Consider the following 13951-nt stretch of genomic DNA (forward strand, 5'->3'; position numbering starts at 1 on the left):
GATTCCTCTTCCTGAGTTCAAATCCAGCCTCAGACACTTACTAGCTGTGTAACCCTGGGCAAGTCACTTAACTCTGTTTGCCTCCATTTCCTCATCTGTAAATTAAGTTGGAGAAGAAAATGGAAAACCACTCCAGAATCTTTGCCAAGAAATTAAAAATGGGGTAAAAAAGAGTCAGATATGACTGAAATGACTGAACAATAGTTATGACTACTGAACACTGATGTTGAAGCATGAGACGTTTTTTAACCAACATAACACAAATTTGCTCTGCTTAACTATATGTATTTGTTACAAAGGTGAATTTTTATTTTGGAATGGGAAGTTTGGGGGGAAATAATAGAGAGTGAAAGTGATTCTGAAGCATCTATTAAACACTTAAAATACACAGAGGAGAGCAGAAGAAAGTTCAGAAGGGAACACAAACAAGCAGTACAATTTTTGTGCTACCATCTTAAATTTAATATTAAATAGGTTGTGTCTCATAGATACATAATTACAATTATAACTTTTTTCTCAAAATATTCATTTTTGTTGATGATTTTCTAGTTCACAATTTAAATTTTTCAAAAATTTAAGGAGCTCATTTCTTTTTTCATAGTCTCCCTTCTCCCTTGCCTATATAATTTTCTTACTCTCTACCCTCCCTTCAAACATATCTACGGCTCTCTTTCCACAACAGCCAAAACAAATTATTATCTCCATTTTATTGATGTATACTCTGATACTTAGAGAAGTTAAATGACTTGCTCACGGTGATATACCTAGTAAATGAATGAGAAAGTATTCCTACTCATGCCATTTGGCTCTAAATCAAGTATTCTTTTCACTTGATCATGATGTTTTATTATGTTATTAATCTTATCAAGTAGAATATCTGATAGTTGCTCCCCTTCTGGTGCTTGCAAAAGCAAATTTATGCCTCTTCTACTCTTAATTACTGAAGCAGCAATAAAGTCTTTTAACTTGCAATAATCCTGGAATTTGAACCATAACCTTGTGGTAGTGGTCCTGCTCTGGGAACCCAACTTATCTGCATACCAGTAGGTATGGCCTCATACTAGTAGGTAAGTAGGGCTATTAACAAATCAGGGGAGAGAGAGAGAGAGAGAGAGAGAGAGAGAGAGAGAGAGAGAGAGAGAGAGAGAGAGAGAGAGGGAGGGAGGGAGGAAGGAGGTGGCCATACCATGTCAGGTGCTGCACTTAGATTCAATGCTGGAATTAGGCAGGAACATAAAAGATCCAAATCTGTTGCCATTTGTTAAAAGACTGAGTATCTTGTTGTTGTTGTTGTTGGCGGCTCTCAATGGAGGTTCATTCAATGAAACATCTAGTAGAAATCTCCTAGCAATTTGGGTAGGACCCTGTCATCTTTCGCCATTTTGGAAATTTTATAAGAGGACATATTTAAGAATTATAGAGGATGAATAGTCATGGATGAGCAGCTATCTATATCAGAGGCAGCTTGAAAATCAATAAGAACGTAGATCAAGCAATTTCCTGGTATACTTCTATGACCCCATGTTCAACATATGACTTGTATTACTTCAATTATAAGAAGAGTGAGGTAAAAAAATATAACACCATGCACATTTTATTTTTTGTTTTCGTGCTGTTTGTTTGTTTTTGCTGGGCACTAGGGTTAAGTGACTTGCCCAGGGTCACACAGCTAATTAGTGTCAACTGTCTGGTCTGAGACTGGATTTGAACTCAGGTCCTCCTGACTCCAGGGCCGGTGCTCTATCCACTGCATCACTTAGCTGCCCCGACAATGCACATTTTGAAAATAAATTTTCCCTGAAGAACAAGGTATCTGTTTGGCACTAGTTAAAAAGAGAAAAATAGATATGCGGAATAAACTATATAAGAAAGACCTAGAAGTAATACTGAAACAGTCTTGTGTTCAATAAACCCAACATATAGACTATTTTGGATGGGAGGAGGAGTTAAAGATTTCCTATTTAACAAGAACTTCTGGGAAAACTAGAAGGCATTTGAAAGAAATTAGGTTTTTACCAGCATCTTATACAATATATCACTATAAGTTCCAAATAGATACAAAACCTAAATATAAAAGGTGACACCATAAAAATATTGAGGGAAATAGGAGGCATCTTCTATAACTGTGACTATCAGGAGAATTTTAACTGGTCAAGGAATAAAGGCAATCATAAAAAAATATAATTTCAATTATATATAATTTTGAAGATCATATATTTTTAATAAAAAACATATACAATGAATAAGAAGAGGAATTTCGAGTACGAAAAATTCTTTGCATTAAATATTTTTGATGGAAGTCTGTTATAGAGTAAATTGACAGAAATATGTAATACCCAGCCAGAATCTTTCTTAAATAAATTATTGGGAATATGAACAAACAGCTCTCCAAAGATAAATTGAAAAAGATTAACAACCATACAAATGATTGTTCCAAATGATCAATAATAAAAGATACAAATACAAATCAAAATAACTCAGAGGTTTTACTTACTCATCAAAATGGCAATAAAAGGGAAACAGTAAGTATGGAAGAGCACTTACTAGTTGTGTGACTATGGATAAGTCACTTAAACCTTTCTGGGCCTTAGTTTTCTCATCTATAAAATGAAGGAATTAGAACTAGCTGATTTCTAAAGCACCCTTTAACTCTATGATTCTGTGATCAAAAGGACAAGTTGCTAGTGGTAGCAGGAGGACTTGAGATTAAGAAATCAAGAAGAGGAATTGGTCCAGGACAGAAGGATCATTTCTTCTTTAGAGACTGGAGCAAACGATAAGAGAACGTAGGCTATGAAAAAGGGATTTTGAGGTTGAAGTAGGTGAGAAGGGAGAACTTTTTAAAAATCTTATTTAATATTTTATTTTTCCCAATTACATGTAAAAACAATTTTAATATATATTTTTTAAAATTTTGAGTTCCAAATTTTCTTCCTTCCTTCCCTCCCACCTCATTGAGAAGGCAAGCAATTTGATATAGGTTATAGATGTGTAGTCATGCAAAACATTTTTCCATGTAAGTCATTCTATGAAAGAAAACACAGTGGAAAAAAAAGTATAGAAAAAGTATCTTTGATTTGCATTCAGGCTCTACCAGTTCTTTCTCTGGACATGGACAGGACCTTTCATCATAAGTCCTATAGAATTGTCTTGAATCATTGTATTGCTGAGAATAGCTAAGTTATTCATAGTAGATGATCACACAGTATTGCTGTTATCATGTACAATGTTCTCTTGGTTCTGCTCATTTCACTTTGCATCAGTTCATGTAAGTCTTTCCATATTTTTCTGAGAGCATCTTGCTCATCATTTCTTAAAGTACAATAGCATTCCATCACAATCATATACAACAACTTGTTCAGCCATTCCCCAGTTTCAAGCTCAATTTCCAATTCTTTGCCACCAGTAAAAGAGATGCTACAAATATGTTTGTACACATATGTCTTTTTCCTTTTTGTTATTTATGTCTTTTGGATACAAACCTAGTAGTGGTATTGCTTGGTCAAAGGATATGCATAGATAGTTTTATAGCCCTTTGGATGTGGTTCCAAATTGCTCTCCAGAATGATTGAATGAGTATACAACTTCTCTAATAGTACATTAGTGTTTTAATTTCCCATATCCTTTCCAACATTTGTCATTTTCCTTTTCTGTCATATTAGCCAATCTGCCAGGTGTAAGGCAGTAGCTCGGAATTGTTTTAATTTGCATTTCTCTCATTAATAGTGATTTGAAACATTTTTTTCATATGACTGTAGACAGCTTTGATTACTTTCCTTTGACTACTTATCAATTGAGGAATGGCTCTTATTTCTATAAATTTGACTCAGTTTTCCGTATGTTTGAGAAATGAACTCTTCATCAGAGAAACTCATTGTAAATTTTTTTTCACAGTAATGATAACCAGCTATGTATTTTCCTCCATGCTATTTCCCCCCTGTTTATCCTACTCTTTCCTTTTACCCTGTCCATTCTCAAAAATGTTTTGCTTCTGACTTTTACCTCCCCCAAACTGCCCTTCCTTCTATCAGCTCCTTACTTCCTCTCTTATTCCCTTCGCTTCCTACTTTCCCATATGGTAAGATAGATTTCTACATCTCACTGAGTGTGTATATTATTCCCTCTTTAAGCCAATTCCAATGAGAGTAAGGTTCATGTATTCCCCTCCCCACTTCCCCTATTTCCCCCTCTACTCTAAAAGCTCTTTCAGGCCTCTTTTATGTCAGATAATTTATCCCATCCTACCTCTCCCTTTCCCTTCTCCCAGTGCATTCTTCTTTCTCATCCTTTAATTTTATTATTTTTTAAAAATAATCATACCATCACATTTAAATCACACCTCTGTTTTCTGTCTGTGTATACTCCTTCTGCTATAATAATGAGAAAAATTTTTAAGAGTCATAAATATTATTTTCTTATGTAGGAATGTGAATCCTTATTATTATTATTAATGCCTTATGATTTATCTTTCCAGTTTACCTTTTTATGCTTCTTTTGCATCTTATATTTGAAAGTCAAATTTTCTATTCAGCTCTGGTCTTTTCATCAGGAATGCTTGAAAGTCCTCTATTTTATTGAATATCCATTTTTCTTCCTGAAGGATTATACTCAGTTTTTCTGGGTAGGTAATTCTTGGTTGTAATCCTAGCTCTTTTGCCCTCCAGAATACCATATTCCAAGCCCTCTCATCCTTTAAGGTAGAAGCTTCTAAATCTTGTGTTATCCTGATTGTGGCTCCATGATATTTCAAATATTTCTTTTTGGCTGCTGGCCCTATTTTCGCCTTTATCTGGGAGGTTTGGAATTTTGCTATTATGTTCCTGAGAGTTTTCATTTTGGGATCTCTTTCAGGAGATGATTAGTGGATTTTTTCAATTTCTATTTTACCCTCTGGTTCCAGAATATCAGGGCAGTTTTCCTTGACAATTTCTTGAAAGATAATGCTTTTTTTTTTATCACGACTTTCAGATAGTACAATAATTCTTGTCTCTCTTGGATCTATTATCCAGGTCAATTGTTTTCCCAGTGAGATATTTCACATTGTCTTCCATTTTTTTCATTCTTTTGGTTTTGTTTGATTGTATCTTTGTATATCATAAAGTCATTAGCTTCCACTTGCCCAATTCTAACTTTCAAGGAATCATTTTCTTCAGAGAGCTTTTGTACTTCCTTTTCCAATTGGTTAATTCTACTTTTTAAGGAGTTCTTCTCTTCATTCGATTTTTGTGCCTCTTTTAACATTTGGTTTATTATGTTTATTAAGGTATTATTTTCTTCAGTATTTTTTTTGCATCTCCTTTGCCAAGCTATTGACTCCTTTTTCATGATTTTCTTCCATCACTCTTCTTTCTCTTCCCAATTTTTCCTCTGCCTCTCTTACTTGATTTTCAAAATCCTTTTTGAGCTCTTCCATGGCCTGAGACCAATTCAAATTTTTCTTGGACACTTTGGATGGAGGAATTTTGACTTTGTTGTCTTCTTCTGAGTGTGTGTTTTGATCTTCTTGTCAAGATAGTAGCTTTCTATGGTCAGATTTTTTCTACTTGCTCATTTTCCAGCCTATTTCTTGACTTTTAACTCCATATTAAAGTGAGGCTCTGCTTCCCAAGTGGAGGGGGCACTGTCTCAAGCTTCAGGTTTTTCGTGTAGCTGTTTTCAGAGGTAATTCTGGGGACCTGTAAGTTTTTGCCTCTTCCTAGGTGTTTGATCTAGGGAGAAGTGTGTTTATTACTCTCCTGGCCTGTGTACTGGTTTGTAAGTGACCACAAGCACTCTTTTCAACCCTGGAATTGTGACCAGGGTCCCTGCTCCCCTGTGACTGCAAGCTCTGCTGTGCTAGTGCTCCTCCTCACACTGGGACTAAGACCCAGGACTTATGACCCAGTTCCAAGTATGGACACTGCAACAGAGTCCTTCCCCTCAGACCAGCAAAGAGACCCCTGTAAATCTTCTTCTTTTTCCTACCCCACTTAACAGCATTTAATTTTTTTCCAATTGCATGTAAAGATAGTTTTCAATATTCACTTTAATAAGATTTTGAATTCCAAATTTTTCTCCCTCCTTCCCATCATCTCCCCCAAGACAGCAAGCAATCTGATAAAGGTTATACATGTACAATCATATTAAATACAGTTCCATATTAGTCATGTTGTGAAAGAAGAATCAGAACAAAAGGGGAAAACCACAAAAAACAAAAAATGAAGTGAAAATAGTATGCTTTGATCTGCATTCAGACCCCATAGTTCTTTCTCTGGATGTGGATAACATTTTCCATTATGAGTCTTTTGGAATTTTCTTGGACTGTTGTATTGCTGAGAAGAGCTAAATCTATCATAGTTGATTATCACACAGTGCTGCTGTTACTGTGTGCAATGTTCTTTTGGTTCTGCTAACTTCTCTCAACATCAGTTTGTGTAAGCCTTTCCAGGTTTTTCTGAAGTCCACCTGCTCGTCATTTCTTATAGCACAATAGTATTCAATTACATTCATATACCTCAACTTGTTCAGGCATTCCCCAATTGATGGGCATCCCCTCAATTTCCAATTCTTTGCCACCACAAAAAGAGTTGCTCTAAATATTTTTGTACATGTGGGTCTTTTTCCATTTTTTGTGATCTCTTTGGGATACAGATCAAGTAGTGGTATTTCTGGGTCAAAGGGTGTGCAGAGTTTTATAGCTGTTTGGGCATAGTTCCAAATTGCTCTCCAGAATAGTTGGATCAGTTCACAGCTCCATCAACAATGCATTAGTGTTTAATGTAAATCTCCTTCTGAACCATTGTCTGATCCCCTTACTGTCTATGGGCTGAGAGGTCTAGAAACTACCACTGTGCCACTTATTTAGTTACCCTGGCCTGCTCCTAGTTTGCTGGGGCCTGGTCTGCACTGGTTTGTCCTGTGCTAGACTGTGCTCCACTCTCTGGTGCAACAGACCTTTCCTCTGATGTTCTAAGTTGTCTTGGGCTGGAAAATTGTTTCACTCTATCTTTTTATGGGTTCTGCTGGTCTAGAATTTGCTTAGAGTAATTATTTAAAGGTATTTGTAGGAGTCTTGGGGGTTCTTAAGAAGAATTCCTGTCTTTACTCCACCATCTTGGCTCTACCTCTTGAAGGGAGAACTTTTGCCTCTATTTTCTCAATAAAGGAGCAAATGTAATGTTCTGCTGAGGTGATAGGATTGGAGGATGTGGTTTAAAAGGACGGAGGAAAGAGAAGAAGGTTTAAAATTGATGTTGTGGAGATTGCCATAGAAAGTCAATCAGGGAAGAATAAAAGGACTGCCATGTAGCTATGTAATGAGAAAGCAGAAGAGGGTATTTATTGACTGTGGAGTGACAGGCTTAAGGTATATTTTGGTATGAGAATACAGGGAAAGGTAGGAAGGGAGAATTTTCCTCTTGACAGACACTGACTTTGAATCACAAGCAAAAGAGGAGCAGTAGTTGGGAGCTTGCCCAGCATATCATGGTGGGATAATCTTAATTGGGCACTTATCCTCTAGTATTTAGTGATGATAGAGCATGGAGTTGTTATGGTCCCTTGAATGCCTCTGGTTCACAAGCGTTCAGGAACTCTTATAGTTCTGGGTGGGGGAATTTATGATGTGGCAAATAGATCTTAGGAGTTTTGCTGAACTCAGCCCCTTATGACCCTCTTGAGTTCCATCACAAAGTGGTGGAGGATAAGGCTCAACCCAGAATATCCCCTGAATGTAGAGCTGACATTCAACTTCTGTTCTTTGAGTCCCTGGAGGAAAAGCCACACCCTGCCTCCTACTCTCAGGACTTTTAGGTCACTGAAAAGTATAATCTGCAGTGACTTTGAGTTTCCTTGGCACCCTGAATCAGAAACCAAAGATAGATACAAGTCCCCTTCAGAGCAGATCCTCTATTGATCTGCTACACTAAAGTGGGGAGAAATCCCCAAATTCAAATAGACATTCAAGATCCAGCCTTATTTCTGACATTTAAAAAAATTTTAATTAGTAATTTTAAAAACGATCAGCTTCCAAATAGAAAGCTGTGATTAAATATGATGGATTTGAATACATATATGCAAAAAATTCATTATGTACCTTGAGAGAATTGTAAAAGTTTATGACCCCTTGACTTGGGGTCAGAAAAGGGACATTCCCATCTCAAGCATTCACTCTGATAGGCAAAGTAATGGTTGTGTGTGTCAGAAACGTTGAAAAGCATCATTAGTCAATGCATCTGGCAGTGTTAATGTTCTAGGTGAGGGAAGGATTTGATAAAGGGATTTTTTTTCTCTTCATCTATGTGTATGTCAACATCAAGAAAAAAGATCCTTGGAATTAGCAAAAAAGAGACTTGGTATTTGCTAGTCTTCATAGGTTTCTGAGACAGTTTCGTTCTAGTCATAGTTGTAATTACTGGCACTAAGTGATCTCTGAAGTAGATTAGCATGAGGTTATAGGTGTCCAGATGGCCATATGGCTTTCATAATCCCAATTTTCTCCAAGTGGTCATCTCTAGGACTCATTGGAGTGGCTATACTTTTTCACTACTGATCACCTTCCACACAGATGACAGGGTGGGGAATCCTAAGTGTAATCTCAGTCCCCAGAGGCATTGTGAGGATATCATTATATAAGTATTACTAAGGAAAAGAGCAGGGCCTTCCTCTGTTAACTGAGAAACAGCCTGTGCTTACCTCTATCAAATTTGTTAGGTGGAGGCTCAATTTAGGAACATGTTTATGTATTTATTTGGACCTCTATGTTACGGCATGGATGTTCCCTGTCCTCGAGGCTGATGACACACAAATCTCATTATTCTATGTGAAACCTCTACCATCTGTCTGCACATCTACATCAATAGATTTATTATAAAGAATCATCAGTTTTTAGGAACTGTATCTCTGTTTCCCTTCTGTGTCCATTTTATTTTATTTATGTGCATGTGTGCTGACACAAAATTTAAAATGCTGCACAAAAGGGGATTTTTTCTTTTGTTTCTCCTTCCCAAAGGTGGTTTGCAAATCAAGAGGATAAAAAAAATTAAAGGGACCTTACATTTAAAATTGAACTGTGGAATAAGATGCTGTTACATGGCTGCCATGTACCTTTTATTTCTGGTCTTTGTTCTGGGAATAGCAGGTGATAGACAGAACCCTTAGAATTTCCCAATCATTTTTTTCTCTATCTTGACAAATATACCATTTTCATTTTCATAGTACAATATAGACTCAGCAAGAGCCTGTGCTATTTTGAGCTAGATTATGGCATAATTGTTACAGGATTGAAAAAAAGACTTTTGATTGTGCCATATCTTTATGAATTATTAATTGAGCCACACAACAGTACTATGCTTGGTACTAATTGCATGTGGCTAAGCCTTCCTACTCAATTCATCTCAAATTACTTTGCAAGGCTTGGACACCAACAGACTCATTTATTTATTGAATAAATAAATAAGTAAAAAGGAGAAAATAGAGACTTCACAACTCATTATTCAGAAGCACATTTTTATTAATGAACTCATTTTAATAATTATCTTTGTGTGATGCAAGAAAAGAGAAATGAGTGGTATTTCAGCAGAGAAATGCATAAAAGGGGAAGTATCCTACGTAGGCCTGTGTTCTCTTGGCTATGCAAATAAGTCTTTTGAGAGAAATATTTTTCAGAAAAACTTTTACAGAGAAAGATACCGTGTTGTAAGTATAATTCAACTTATTTTATGCTTATGGTCCTTGACTATGTGCACTTCAGGAGTGAATATCTATATTAGATTTATATTATACATAGTGTTTGCAAGCAAAAGATACGATATATGGGGGCAAATAAGAAAAAGACAGCACACAGACATACAGTGCAAACAAAGAAAATGAGTACATTATGGAATTTTTCCAAGAGAAAATCAGGTTCATGTAATTGTTAAAATCTTGGAGAATGAAATAAAAATAAAATTTAGTATAATTGGGACAATCTCCATGTAGAAGAGGTAGGAGAGCCTTTTGGAAAGGCAAGATGATAGAAAATGGAAGAGTCTTGCTTCTTGATTTGGAGCAATGCACAGAACATTCTGTAGCTCATTCTGGTCAGCTAAACATGTGATAGGGGCAGCGAGGTGCCGCAGTGGATAGAGTGCTGGGTCTCAAGTCAGGAAGACTCCTCTTCCTGAGTTCAAATCCAGCCTCACATACTTGCTAGCCGTGTGATTCCAGGCAAGTTGCTTATCCCTGTTTGCCTTAGTTTCCTCATCTCTAAAATGAGCTAGGGAAGGAAATGGCAAACCACTCCAGTAACTTTGCCAAGAAAACCCCAAATGAGGTCATGAAGAGTCAGACAGGACTAAAACATGACCAAAAACCCCTCAACAAAAATGTGATGAAGAGATGGACAGTTAGTTGGGCATGAATGAGCCAACGTGACATTGGTTATCATTCCTCCCGAGATATGTTTTGGTGAAGAGGGAAGGAATGTTGAAAGCCCTTGGTGAGGAGAGTAGAGAGAGGCCTCAGGTTTCTTTGACAGGGCTGCATGACAGGGCCATAAGTTCATGGCCTTGCTGTTGCTTCTGTCTCTATTGTGCCCATTCTTTCCTGTGTAATTGGGATCTGGTGCATGCGCAGAGTGCCTTAGAAGGCATCTCCCCGTGGAGGATGCTAGGGAGATGATATTTCTCCACATGGAGGATGGGGGGGAGGGGAGAGGAGAAATGCTTCTGAGAGAACTGTGAACAAGTAAAGGAAATGCCTTGGCAAGACTATGGAGCATAGCTAGACATTCTGTAACTGGTTTTGATTGGCTGAACACACAGTTGAGAGGAGCCTCTTTCAATTCACTGGAACTGTCAAAAAACCTTAGTCAGCTTTGTCCTTGTCTTACTACATTCATGTTCAGGGAGCTTAGAGATTCTTTCCTTCATAATGTCTAATGAAACCATGTGGTAAGGGTGGACAAGGGAGGGGAGGAATCTTAGAACCTTCTTCCCTCTCTGAGGCCAAGTGGCCCCTCAAAAATGATGCCCCTTCTGCCTTTTCATTCATTCTTTTATATTCTGAGTGTAAGGAGAGTCTCTGATTTAGGCTGGGAGTACAGACCACAAGAATCCAGTAGTCAGAAGCCAGAACATGTATTCCCTCCAGCTCAGCATCAATGCCTTGAGGAGTAAGGAGTGATCTTTGGTAATGACCTTCAGGACTCTAACCCCTTAGAAGGATTCGCTCAGTAGTTATGCTGCATCTGGATATGAACTTGATGGGACTAAGTATACAGGAACTGAGTTAAATTATGAGTCTAATCCTTCCCAGATATTGAGTTGGTATAGAAAGGATTATACATATGAGGGAATTATGCTGTCAAGGTATGGGGGGAAATATTAGTATATTTATTCTCACTGATTTTACTTGGTTAAACAGAAGTAGGGTATTACTCATTGGCTCCTAATAAATGGGGTAAAATACACATGGTGTGGACTTGAGCCAATTGCAATAGAAAAGAGAAACCTCCAAACTTTTCAGGGTACCTGAGAACACTGAAAGGGACATATAACAAGCCTGGCGCTGAGAGAGTGGGGCCAAGGCATCTATGTTACACCTGATTTTAGGTGAAGGAGATTAGAGATGGCTATGGCACTGTGAGCTTTTAAGGGTCTTTAAAGGTGAGAATTAACAATTAATCTTCAATTAACAGCCATCTTTCCAGATTGTAGCTTGAATGACATTTTATCTTTTATAACAATATACATAATTTTAATCTTAGTAGCTTTCTGTGAGGACTGTACAATACCACCTCACTTCTTAACTTTTTGGAACTCACTTGAGAACCAGGAAGTAAACACAAAGCCCCTCTAAGCATCCAAGTTTTTTTTTTTTTTGTAAAGTTCATGAGCTAATACTCTTAACTTTACCTATGGAAAGACTTCTAAATCCTCCCTCAGAGCATATTCTTCCTTAGTTTAACAACGAATCCTAATGATAATTTTCTTCCACATCAATAGCAGATTAGAATCCAAAAATTAGGAGAATATGGACTTATGTTGCAAGAAGTGACAACTGGCAATAAATGTAGAGGACCAAAAAAACCCTATAAAAATCAGACACAAGAATTCAAGTAGCCCAGTATACTGAGGGCCCTTATAAGAGGGCAAATAGTTATATATATACACTTCATGGTCCTGGAGGCATCACTATATTAAAGCATATCATAATAATTAGTGTTCATAACGATGTCAGAGAGGCAGAGTTGCACAGTGGATAGAGGGCTGGTTCTTAAAGTCAGGAAGGGCTGGGCTCAAGTCCAAACTCTGACACATACTGACTGTGTGATCCCCAGGCAAGTCACTCAACCTCTCAAGGTTCTATGTAGCTCAAGTGGTAGGCAAGGAGAAAAGCTGCATTAATATGGGGAGTTTTCTTACCAAATGGTTCCCTAGATTGCTACAATCACTTTTCTGGTTAAAAATAGTAAAAAAAAATTAAAATGATAAACTTCATTTACTTAAAAATAAAGATGTAATTACCTCTAACAGTGATAATGGTGTAGAGTCATTTGATTAAAGAGGATTTATTGCTCCTCCCTTCATCTGGTCCATGACCAAATATGGCCAGAGACACTTAGTTCCTCCTTAGAAGCTTTCCCATAGGCAGGGCTTTTCCATTAGGCATTGCCCCCCATTATCTTTAACCTGCTTCAGAGGGGAACCATGGCAGAGGAGTTACCCAAGGCAATTTCTATTCTCTAATTACCAAAACTTTACCCAAGGCAATTTCTATTCTCTAATTACCAAAACTTTCCTCCCTCCAGAATTTTGCTGACTCATTCTCTATCCAGGTTTCTTTTTGGGTCCAAATCCATTTGATCTTTTCCCTGCTTTGGGGCAGCTACAATAATAGGTATCAAAATCTCTTTGGTTTCCTCTCAAATATCCAGCTAGTGATCTCAGAAAATTAGAAAATTTCTTTCTCTCTCTGTATAGCTAACTATACATCATATTCTTCTTCTCAGCTGTCTTTGAGAAAATGAAATACATACAGACTAGTAATGCATTAGGTTAACCACAATTTTATCTTAATATCAGCTTTTAGCGATTAGGTGGACAGAAATGCAAAATAGATTTTAAAGAAATAAAGACATTTTGGAATGAATGCAACTCCCTTGGAAGGGAGAGTGGAACAGAAACATTGTCACTATTTTCATTCTGCCTTCATTCTGCCTTGATTCTGAGACTGAATACTCCTTAACATATGCTTAGTAATTAAATTCTCATTTTTTATATATGGTCAGATAAATCAAACTTATCCTATAATTATAGAACAGTTCTGATATTCATATTGTTCCAACATACCATATAGGGGCTTGTCACATTCAAAATGAGCCACAGCTGCTGTTTAGAGCTCTGAGTCAGAGTAACTATTTCTCTTACGACTCTGAGTCCAGGTTTCTTTGAACCTTATCTGTCCAAATAAGTGAACTATCCAAGCAGATTTAAACAAGCAATTATATGGGGCAGCTAGGTGGGGAAGTGTATAGATTGAGGACCTGAGTGTGACCCTGGGCAACATTATTTAACCCCATTGCCTAGCAAAAACAAAAAACCAAAACAAACAAAAAACAAACAAACAAGAAACCCCACAAGCAATTATATTTCTCAGAAGTCGACCTAGGTCCTAAACAAGTAAACTATCACTGCCCTTCATGACTATTATCTAAGAAGGAAACATGTAAAATAACAGCATTTTTTTTTCATCCAAAATGCTTTTGTTAGGGTCCTATAGGCACGGGTGACCAAACAGAGAACTCAGAAAGTGTTATTAACTCTGCAGTTGCTGCTGAGCTTGTGGCGCAGTCACCAAACGGTCACCAGAGCCCAAACTGTTTGGTAATTTTTATCCCTGAGATCTCAGGACAGCTCACAGCACATCCTGCTTCACAAAACTTTCTCAAGGTCATATACACACCAGAATCACAGAATCACAGAAATCCATT

Source organism: Phascolarctos cinereus, unplaced genomic scaffold (genome assembly GCF_003287225.1).
Source record: "Phascolarctos cinereus isolate Bilbo 61053 unplaced genomic scaffold, phaCin_HiC Scaffold_4;HRSCAF=312, whole genome shotgun sequence".
Lineage (NCBI taxonomy): Eukaryota > Metazoa > Chordata > Mammalia > Diprotodontia > Phascolarctidae > Phascolarctos > Phascolarctos cinereus.